We start from the raw sequence: 12,199 nt of genomic DNA, 5'->3' as shown, positions 1-12,199 counted from the left end.
TGTATAACTTTGGTACTTACCCAAAGTTCTTGGATAGTCTGTGCAATTATTAAAAATCTTTTTTCTCTTTGCTTTTTAGTTTTAAGAGTTTCTACTAACATATCATCAAGTTTGGAGATTATTTCCTGAGCTATGTCTGGCCTATTAATGAATCCAACAAAGGCATGTTTTACTACAGTTACAATGTTTATCTCTAGCATGTTTTATTCTTTCTTAGAATTTCCATCTCTCTGCTTAAATTAACCAACTGTTCTTTCATGTTGTCTAATTTTTACATTACAATCTTTAAAAAAAATATATATATATTTATCTGACAGAGAGAGACCACAAGCAGGGGGAGTGGCAGGCAGAGGGAGAGAGAGAAGCAGGCTCCCTGCTGCAGGGCTCAGGCCCTGGAATCATGACCTAAGCTAAAGGCAGTTAACTGAGCTACTCAGATGTCTCACATTAGAGTCTTTAATATCTTAGTCATAGTTGTTTAAAGTCTCAATCTGATGATTTCAATATCCTTACTATATCTGAATCTGGTTCTGATGTTTGCTGTCGCCTCAAACTGTTTTTTTCCTTTTAGTATACTTTGTAATTTTTTGTTGAAACATGGACATGATGTAGTAGGTAAAAGATAAATAGGCCTGTAAATAGGCCTTTAGTGATATAGTGGTAAGGTGCAGGAGGAGAGGAACTGTTCCATAATCCTACGAGGAGGTCTCAGTCTTAATGAGCCTATGCCCCTGAGATATAAACTTCACAAAAAAATTTTCAGTTTTTTCTTTCCCTTTGGCGGGAGAGGATGGCTAGAAAGAGCCGGAGTTGGGTAGTTTTTTTCCCTTGGTCAATTAGACTCTGATAAAGCCCAATCAAGTTAGGCTCTGGTAACATATTTTCTCTGGAGGGCAGGCCTTGTTAAGAAGAATAGCTTGGGGTGCCTGGGTGGCTCAGTGGGTTAAGCCTCTGCCTTCGGTTCAGGTCATGATCTCAGGGTCCTGGGATCGAGTCCTGCATCAGGCTCTCAGCTCCGCGGGGAGCCTGCTTCCTCCTCTCTCTCTCTGCCTCTCTGCCTACTTGTGATCTCTATCAAATAAATAAAATCTTAAAAAAAAAAAAAAAAAAAGAAGAAGAAGAAGAAGAAGAAGAATGGCTTGCTTGGGCACCTGGGGGGCTCAGTTGGTTGGGCAACAGCCTTCAGCTCAGATCATGATCCTGGAGTCCCGAGGTCGAGTCCCACATTGGGCCCCCAGCTCCATGGGGAATCTGCTTCTCCCTCTGACCTTCTCCTCTCATGCTCTGTGTCTCACTTTCTCTCTCTCAAATAAATAAAAGAAAAGAAAAAGAAAAAAAGAAGAACGGCTTGCTGTGGTCTATTTACAATTGATTCCTTTTCCCCTCCTCCTGCCAGGCACCTCAGAGAATCTTTCTCCAACCTTCACTGTTAGAACGTCGTAGAGCTCTTAGAAATAAAATTCAAAAAATGTAAGAAGCCCACTATGACTGCACCCTTCTGGGATGTTTCACTTTCAGACTTGGCACACTAAGCCTCCAGCAATCCATCAGTTAATTTAGATTTCCTACCTTGGCATTGGTTCCCATGAATGTTTCTGCTGTAGACTTTATGCTTAGGTAAATTGTGATTCTCTGTCTTTCTCTCTGTCCCTAATTGTGTGTGCAGTGATTTGCCCCATAACATCACTTTTCCATGTGGAAGAGTTGTTTATATTCAATTTGTTCGCCTTTTAATTGTTGTCAGGATGGGGTATGACCTTCCAAGCCCTTTATATACCAGACTGGAAACCTAATAAGCTTCCTCAACTTTGTAAAATACAATTTTAAAAACTCCAGGTGGGGTAGACACGATACCTTTTTGTGTGCTTTAAGAAGTCTTTTTCCCACCAGAAGGAATAACTGGGCAAGTGACCGGAAGACACTGAAGTCTTGTCAAAAGCATTCACCAAGAGCATGGATGTTTCAGAGCTCCAAGGCAGGGGTACCTTTAGATACCAAAAATAAACAAATTACATTTATTTCTAAGGTTTAATCAGAAGTCTCAGGGAACCTGCAAGTGCCAACAGGAAAGCCCTCAAGTTGCTAGACAGTAAAGTTCATTTATCAAACACACCTAATAAACATAATTGGTATAACTGGTTAGTTACATGACCTCTTCCTCCCTCCATAAATAGCGGGGGGGGGGGGCAGTGTTCAACTGTAGAGAGGAACCTGATTAACTTTCTAAACTAGCCTTTCTAAAAAAGCCATCCAGACTTCTGGAGAAGATGGTAGAGTAGGAGGATCCTAAGCTCACTTCATCCCACAGATGTAACCAGGTAACATTCACATGAGCATAAAAAAAACACAGAAAAGAACCTGAAGACTGACCAAACTCCCCACAGCTAAATGTAGAGAAGAGGCCACATCAAAGAAGGTAGTGAGGACAGAGATACAGTCCAGAGCCAAAGCGAACCGTCACACTGTCCACTGGAGGGAGGAACACCACAGGTGCAGAAACGGGACTGAAACAGATTCACACCACGGATCCCACAGGGGAAAGAAGACTCCCCATAACATTTGGCTTTGAAAACCAGAAGGGCTGAAGAGTAAGTCCTTACAACCATAAGGACTTAAAACCTGGAACTTTAAAAATCAGTGGGCTCAGCTCAGGGAGACCTGGGGGTGGGGGGCAAGAGGAAATTTAGTCCCTGTTCTTAGAGAGACAGCAAAACAAACAGCCCCACAAAGATACAGCATAGAAGGAGCAGCTTGAAAATCCCTTGGGGCATACAGGAGGGAGATCTGTTTACTAATTCAGAGCATGTGCTGTAGATGCAGGGATCCTTAGGAGACTGGGAGTGTGGGGCACAAATGAGCCACTTCCCTCCCACACCTCCCAAGCTACCAAAACTAGGGAACTAACTTGCTAAAAATGAGCCCCACCCTGCATTCTCTGACAGACAGGCCCCCTCCAGACAGGCCTCCACCTCAGGTCTCCTCCCACAGCAGACCAGCATAAACCTTGCTGACCCACCCCCTCTAATACACTCTTGGCCTGATGCACCTAAAGCAATGTCACAAGTCTGACAGTGTGCAAGCAGCCCCAACAGGGGCCAGTAGCATTCCAGACTGACTTCTCCAGAGAGAGGGAAAGATGACCACATACACCAGTCAGACTGTGGCTCCAGCAAAGAGCTGGGGGCAGACAGCTGGTCTGACTGCAAGCTCAACCCACCAACCATAGCTTCTCAGGGGACAAAACAGAAAGAGCAGTGCAGCTCAGTGCTACTGCATCCATGACAAACACCTGGTCTGACCTAACTCAAGCTGAAGGGGGACCAGACTGGCCCACTATGAGCACAGGAACCAAACACTGCCCACAATAAGCAAAGAGAGCCACTACAGATAACTAAACTGAAGGCAACATGAGCTCAGCCACAACAGCAGGGCAAACACAATGCACATGGGAGACACCCCTGAAATGCCAGGATCTGGTGAACAGGAGACACTGCAAGGCAGGGCACTACAGGACTTCTTCATAAGGTCTTCAAGAGTAGGAGACATAGCTGACTTCTGTAAAACACAGAAAAAGACAAGGATACTCAGATAAAATGAGACAGAGGAATATGTCCCAAATGAATGACAGAACAAGACAAGCACAGGAAGAAACCTAAGCAAAATACAGGTAAATAATATAGAAAATTTAAAATAATAATCATAACAATATTCCACTGGACTTGAGACAAGTGGAGAACCTCAGTGAGACTCTTTACAAGACAGAAAACAAAAAAAGAAACAATCGAGATGAAGAAATCAATAACTGGGGGCGCCTGGGTGGCTCAGTGGGTTAAACTGCTTCCTTCGGCTCAGGTCATAATCTCGGGGTCCTGGGATCGAGTCCCGCATCGGGTTCTCTGCTCGGCGGGGAGCCTGCTTCCCTCTCTCTCTCTGCCTGCCTCTCCATCTACTTGTGATTTCTCTCTGTCAAATAAATACATAAAATCTTTAAAAAAAAAGAAAGAAATCAATAACTGAAATTAAAAATACACTAAAGAGAATAGAAGAAGCAGAAAAACAGATCAGTGATCTGGAGGCAGACTAATGAAAGCAATCAAACTAAAAAGATGAGAGGGGGAAAATGATACAAAATAAAAACAGAACTAGGGAACTCAGAAACATGATCAAATGTCAGGCTTACTGTGATAACATTCTCATTACAGGGACCTCAGAAGGAGAAAAGAGAGCAAAGGGGCAGAAAATATATTTGAAGAAATAGCTGAAAACTTCCCAAATCTGGGGAAGGAAACAGAAATCCAGATCCAGGAGGCACAGAGTTCCCAACAAAATCAACCCAAGGAGGTCCCCACTAAGACACACAGTAATTAAAATGGTAAAAAGTCATGATAACGAATTTTAAAAGCAGCAAGAGAAAATCATTGCTTGCAAGGGAAATCCCATAAGGTTATCAGTTAATACTTCAGCAGAAACTTCACAGGCTAAAAGAAAAAAAAAACACTCCAATCAAAAGACATGGGGTGACAATGGATAAAAAAGCAAGACCCCTATCTATGCTGCCTACAATAGGCTCATTTAAGACCTACAGACACATGCAGATTTAAAGTGAAGAAAGAGATGGAGAAGCATTTAAATGCAAACAGATATGGGAAAAGGCCCAAGTAGCAATACTTATATCAAGTAAAGAAGACTTTAAACCACAGACTATAACAAGACACAAAGAAGGGCAGGGGATAGTCCAACAGTAAGATATAACAATTGTAAATATTTATGCATCAAACATCGGAACACCCAAATACATGAAACAATAACAAACACAAAGGAAGTAACCTATAGTAATACAATAATAGGTGGGGACTTTAACACCCCACTTACATCACTGGAAAGATCATCCAGATGGAATGAAACAGTGGAAGGAAACAATGGCTTTGAATGACACACTGGAACAGACGTATCTAACATATATTCAGAACATTGTATCCTAAAACAGAAAATATATTCTTTTCAAGTGCACATGGAATATTCTCCTTAAGAGATACCATGTTAGGCCACAAATAAAATCTCAACAAATTCTAAGAGATCGAAGTCAGGCCTTGCATCTTATCTAACCACAGCACTAGAAAAAAATATCAACCACAACAAAAAATCATGGAGGTTAAATAACATGTTACTAAACAATGAATGGATTAACCAAAAAATCAAAGAGGAAATAAAAATAAAACAGATCAATGAAACCAGGAGCTGCTTCTTTGAAAAGATCAAAAACATTGACAAACCTGTAGCCATGACCTTCTGCTCAGGTCATGATCTCAGAGTCCTGGGATCGAGTCCCGCATCGGGCTTTCTGCTCAACACTCTAGGTATTTTATTATTTTTGGTGCAACCATAAGTGGGATTTTTTTTTTTATAGAAATGCAGTAGATGGGGACACTTGGGTGGCTCTGCCTGCCTCTCTGCCTACTTGTGATCTCTCTCTGTCAAATAAATAAATAAAATCTTTAAAAAAAAAAAAAAAGAAAGAAAGAAAAGAAAAACAACTGGAGGTACCACAATTCCAAATTTCACAAATTATACAACAAAGCTGTAGTAATTCAAAGAGAGTATGGTACAGGCACAAAAACAGACGACACAGGTCAATTAAACAGGATAAAGAGCCCAGAAATAAACCTACACTGATAAGGTCTATTAATCTTTGACAAAGGATGGACGAATATGCAATAGGAAAAAAAACCTTTCTTCAAAAAAGGATGTTAGTTAAACTGGACATGTAAATGCAAAAAGAATGAAACTGGAGCACCTTCTTACACCATACACAAAAATAAATTCAAAATAGATTAAAGACCTGAATGTGAGAGCTGAAACGATAAAAATCCTATTAGAGAGAACAGGAAGTAATCTCTCTGACATTGGCCAAAACAACATGTTTTTAGATATCTGTCCTAAGGCAAGGAAAACAAAAACAAAATAAACTATTGGGACTACACCAAAATAAAAAGATTCTACACAACAAAGGAATCAACAAAATTAAAAGACAACCAACTGAATGGGAAAATATATTTGCAATGACAAATCCAATAAAGGGTTAGTATCCAAAATATATAACGAACTTATACAATTCAACACCAGAAAAACCAAATAATACAATTAAAATGGGGCAGAAGACAAAAACAGGCATTTCTCCAAAGAAGACACAGAGATGGCCAATAGACATATGAAAAGATGCTCAACATCACTCACCATTAGGGAAATGCAAATCAAAATCACAATAAGGTATCACCTCACACCTGTCAGAATGGCTAAAATAAAAAACACAAGAAAGAACAAATGTTGGCAAGGATGTGGAGAAAAGAATCCTCATGCCCAACTCAACACCCAAAGAACAAATAATCCAATCAAGAAATGGGCAGAGGACATGAAAAGACATTTCTGCAAAGATGACATCCAGATGGCCAATAGACACATAAAAAAGTGCTCAACATCACTCAGCATCAGGGAAATACAAATCAAAACCACAGTGAGATACCACCTCACACCAGTCAGAATGGCTAAAATCAACAAGTCAGGAAATGACAGATGCTGCCGAAGATGCATTCCCACCTACACTTGTTGGTGGGAATACAAGCTGGTGCAACCACTCTGGAAAACGGCATGAAGGTTCCTCAAAAAGTTGAAAACAGAGCTACCCTACGACCCAGCAACCACACTACTGGGTATTTACCCTAAAGATACAAATGTAGTGATCTGAAGGGGCATGTGCACCTGAATGTGTATAGCAGCAATGTCCACAACAGCCAAACTATGGAAAGAACCTAGATGTCCATCAACAGATGAATGGATAGAGATGATGTGGTATACACACAGACACACACAGAGACACACAGACATGCACACACACACACACACACACAAACACAATGGAATACTATGCAGCCATCAAAAGAAATGAAATCTTGCCATTTGCGACGACAAGGATGGAACTAGAGGATATTATGTTTAGAAAAATAAGTCAATCAGAGAAAGAATTATCATATGATCTCCCTGATATGAGGAAGTTGAGAGGCATCATGGGGGGGTTGAGGGGTAGGAAAGGAATAAATGAAACAAGGTGGGATCAGGAGGGAGACGAACCATAAGAGACTCTTAATCTCACAAAACAAACTGAGAGTTGCCAGGGGGAGGGGGCGGAGGAAGAGGGTGGTTGGATTATGGACATTGGGGAATGTATGTGCTATGGTGAGTGCTGTCAAGTGTGTAAACCTGGCGATCCACAGACCTGTACCCCTGGAGCAAATAATACATTATATGTTAATAAAAAATAAAAAATTATAAATAAAAAAAAAAAAGAATCCTTATGCCCTATGGGTAGGAATGCAAACTGGTGTGGCCATTGTGGAAAACAGTATGGAAGTTCCTCAAAAAAGCCAAAAATAGAATTGTCATATGATCTAGTTATTGCACTACTAGGTACTTACCCAAAAAATACAAAACACTAATTCAAAAAGATATATACAACCCTATATTCATTGCATTATTTATAATAGCCAAATTATGGAAGCAGCCCAACTGTTCCAAGTATTCATAGATGAATGAAGAAGTGGTATATACATATAATGGAATATTATTCAGCCATTAAAAAAGAAGGAAATCTTGCCATTTGCAACAACTTGGATGAACTTAAAGGGTATAATACTAAGTGCAGTAAGTTAATCGAAAAAAGACAAATACTATATGATTCTCTCATACATGGAATTTAAGAAATAAACAACATCAAGACAAACCAAAAAAAAAAAAAAAAAAAAAGTCTTAACTATAGAGAACAAACTGATAAGTTACCAGAAGGGAGATGGGGGATGGGGGGAAGGTGACATAGGCAAAGGGAATTAAGTGCTATGTTTACCTTGATGAGCATAGAGTAATGTATAGAATTACTGAATTACCTATATTTTATTCCTGAAACTAATTAACACTGTATGTTAACTATATTGGAATAAAAAATTTTTGAAGTAGGGGTGTCTGGGTGGCTCAGTGGGTTAAAGCCTCTGCCTTCGGCTCAGGTCATGATCTCAGGGTCCTGAGATCGAGCCCCACATCGGGCTCTCTGCTTGGCAGGGAACCTGCTTCCCCTTCTCTCTCTGCCAGCCTCTCTACCTACTTGTGATCTCTGTCAAATAAATAAAATCTTTAAAAAAAATTTTTTTGAAGTAAAATTTTAAAAAGCAATATGGCATGTCTCAAAAATAGTTTATGGTAATATAACCTTGCTATCATCAATAAGCAATTATAGAATATGCACTGTATATAAATAAATTAACTATTAATTTAATTAACAAATTATTTTATTGCCCTTTAAAAAAAAGCCATCAAGCTAGCTCAAAGCAGAGAACATTAGTGGCAGCTGGGTGGTTCAGGTGGTTGTCCGATCCTGATTTCAGCTTAGGCCATGCCCTCAGGGTTATGGGATCGAGCCCCACCTCAGGCTATGCTCAGTGCAGAGTCTGCTTGTCCTTCTCCCTCTTCTCCCTCCTCCCCACATTCTCTCTAATAATTAAAATCTTTAAAAAAGAAAAAGAAAACACTATAACCTATAAAGTAATCACTGAACTGTATCCCAAGCCCTGTTAAAATAATCATGTAATAAAATTCTATTCTCAGTAATACTGTTCTCCTCATATTCCCTGGTAAGATGATGACCAGCCTACCTGAAGTCTACCTATATGCTTGGCTGTCCCCAAGATTATGGTAGGTCCTATGTAAGCTAATTTTAAAAAGGGAAGGACATCAACCCATGGGAAGTTCAAAATCCATTTAGAATGCAGTATAAGATTAAATTTAATAAAAATTCTAAAGGCATAAGAAAATATTTTTTCCAGAGATAAATACAGAAATCTTAAGAAAACCTGAAGTCCCTTCTTTAATTTACGAATTTAAAGGGATACTTTTGTTCATGAAATGACTAGTCAAACTCAGGATCACTAGATTTAAAAACAGTTTATTCAAGCTTTGCGCAGTGGCAGTATTGTAGCCAATGAGGTTTATCCGAGGCGCGATTATTGCTAATTAAAAAGTTTATTCAGAAAACACAAATTGGACTTCCTTCATATAACTTTCATTTCATTATAAAAAAAATAGCTGAATTTTTTAACACTATCAGTTTTGGAGAAGCAAGAAAAAAGTTGAGGAAATAAAATCTTGTAAAAAATTACATATTCTGATATATTGCTTGGACTCCAAATCTCACATTCTTTCTACCTCACTATACTATTAAATATAGGAAAGCAAGGGCCTCACTGATTTCCTCTGGTAATTCATATTTCTGATCACAAATTACCCTATAAGTGATACCAAAATATAAACTGAAGAAAACCTTGATATCACTTTTACTTAGCATAAGTAGACCCCCAAAATCAAAACATACAAAGACATTAAAAAATTACAATATGCTGTTTTAGTGAAAATGGATACCTATTTCCTATTAATGTGATACAAACTTTTTGGAAAGCAACATAATCCATGCATATTGTAAATCCAAACTCCATGTGTGCCAAAAGAAATCTGCCATAGGAATTCACTGCAAGAAATAAAACTGGCTTGCTAAAAAGTTTCCAAAAGTATGTATGCTATACAAATGGTATTGAGAGCTTGGTAATTAAAACATTCTTCCCTACATGCACTTATACTTATTAACTATGCTACAGTAGCTAATTGTTGCTATGTTTAAAAAAAAATTGCAGGGACTTCAAATTCAAAAATATTTATTTAGCTCACAATTTGGTGGGCTGACAATTCAGACTGTGCCCAGATGGGTAGTTCCTGTGTTACTGCTGAGCTCTCTAATATGTAAGGTCAGCTACTGGGTGGGTGGGGTGATAGCTGTCCAAGAGGGCCTCAGCTGGGATGGCTCAACTCTCTTCTATGTGGTCTTTCATCCTTCAGCTGGCTTGCCCAGAATTTTCCAACACAGCTGAGCATCCTTTTAAGAAAGCATCAATATGCAACCCTTCTTGAGGTCCAGGCTCAGATCTGACACAAAAGTCACATCTGCTAGATTTTATAGGCAAAATCAACTTCTGACACCTACTCAAATTTCAGAGACAGAGAAATAGATTCCTCTTAACTGAAGAACATGCAATATCATGATGTACCAGTTGTGAATATAGAAAGGGGTAGAAAATCATGACCATTTTTGCCATCTTCAGTATTACATTTGGTTTCTACCCCTCCTATATCCATTCTGCTCAAAAATGAAGACTTAGAATTTCACACTGACTTAAAATATTTGTAAGTATACCTTCCAGAAAGCCTTACCTGAGCATCCTAGCCAAAAGTGACATATTTTAACTCTATTTCTATAAATAATTCAATCATGATATTCTATATTCTCTTTATGAGAGCTCCTACTAAACCATGAGTTTTATGTAACTAGGGATCAATCTATCTTTTCTTCTAATACATGGATATTGCTTTTACAGTGCCTACACTAAGTACACATGAATGAATAAAGGAATTAATCCTTTATTAAGTTAAAAACTCACTGAGAAAGGGCCTATCTCAATTAATTTGTATTCCCATAACCTCTAGGTTTTTGCACATATTTAGTTTCTCTAAAAATAATTCTTACCTACCTTTTTATAGGAAGAGCAAAAGGAGGACTTAAAGATTAAGAATTCTGGAACATATATATACACTTCCTTTACCCTGCAGGATTTTCTAATGTGTTAAGGTTGCATGTTCAAAAGTATGTGTAGCCATCCCAATGACATTTGAAACTTAACTAGCTGTCTAGAAATGTTGTATGGAACAGGCTGTAAACACTGACCTCAACACACTGCAAAGGAGAAAAAAAGATAAATATGACCTTATAGCTATAAATACAACTTGTTATAGTGACTCTGCCATAGCACCCCTACCCCAACCCCACAGTTAGTTGTAAAGAGCTCTGCCACTCTGGGTCTCAGTTCAACATCATTATTTCATCAGCCATTTCATTTATAATAGTCATCTTTTAATTTAATGTTATAAAAACATAAAGGTTAATATCCTTAAAGAACATTTAGTAATAGATCTGTTACAGTTTAATAGAATGTTAGCTTTAAATAAACAAATCCAGATTCTTTCTGCTACTTATGGGTTCTAATACAACAGAATTTGGAGAACTCAGTATTTTCTCTCTTAGACTACAAATGCTCACTTCATTCAGTAATATTTCGGGGTGATTAGCCCAAGATGATATATGCTGTGTAGAATATATATTGGTTATTGCTATTAATTGTAATAAGCTGAGAAGGAAGAAGGCTTGGTGTGATAGCAAAGGAACTTTTGTCTATATGAGGCCTTGAATGTTAGATGTCTTATGAAACTCTACAGAGCCTAACACCTGTTCAAGCCAGATGAAATGGTAAATAAAAACAAGTCTTGAATATCTTAAAAATATCCCCATTTTTGCATTCCAGTGACTGCAGAGAGACCAAATCTACTCAAAAAAAGTCTCATCCCTTCAACAAAAATTTAATAAGTACCTATTGTAAGATACACGTTATTCTACACATCGTATACAATATAACAAAAACATCTACATATTATAATGAAATTCAGAAAAGATTTCTAGATTAATAAATAAACTGAAATATGTTACCTTCATGGGTATTGAACAAAGAAGTCATTACTTACAGCTATTATGAAGTAATCTGGAAAATGCCACTTAGCAATGGGGGAGGTCATATCATATAAAATCAGTTATTTCCAAGTAAAAAGAGATGTGGGAAATAATGATCCTTGGATCTGATCTTATGTAAAATGAAGGACTGCCCCATTATCAACTATTAAAGACAGATTAGAATTAACTAATATCAAACATAATTAAGTTTCAGTATGCAGTTGACCCTTGAACAACATAGATTTGAACTGCAGGGGTTCACTATACTTGGATTTTCTATAGTACTATTAATGTATTTTCCTCTTCCTTATGATGTTCTTAATAACATTTTTTTCTTTAGGTTACTTAAGAATACAGTATATAATTCATATAACATAAAAAATGTGTAAATTGGCTATTCATGTAATCCCTAAGGCTACCAAAGGTAGGCTATTAGCAATTAAGTTTTTAGGGGAGTCAAAAGTTATATGTGGTTTTTCGACTACATGAGGATTGGTATCACTAAACACCTGTGTCGTTCAAGAGTCAACTGCAATTAACTTACGATAG

The 12,199-nt window shown here is 38.0% G+C and overlaps 1 protein-coding gene across 2 annotated transcripts in view; it reads right to left on the bottom strand.

The window, feature by feature from the left end:
* REDIC1 (regulator of DNA class I crossover intermediates 1) overlaps nucleotides 1–12,199 on the bottom strand; it is a 144,284-nt gene that overhangs the window by 10,516 nt on the left and 121,569 nt on the right. For both annotated transcript variants that reach the window (XR_014314197.1, XR_014314198.1), the window contains exon 12: nucleotides 1,855–1,985. The gene's annotated coding sequence lies outside the window, so the exon portion shown is untranslated. The remainder of the gene's footprint in view (nucleotides 1–1,854; nucleotides 1,986–12,199) is intronic.

The sequence above is a fragment of the Mustela nivalis genome, assembly GCF_964662115.1.
Source record: "Mustela nivalis genome assembly, chromosome: 7".
Classification (NCBI taxonomy): Eukaryota; Metazoa; Chordata; class Mammalia; order Carnivora; family Mustelidae; genus Mustela; species Mustela nivalis.
This window is presented reverse-complemented; position numbering and strand designations above follow the sequence as displayed.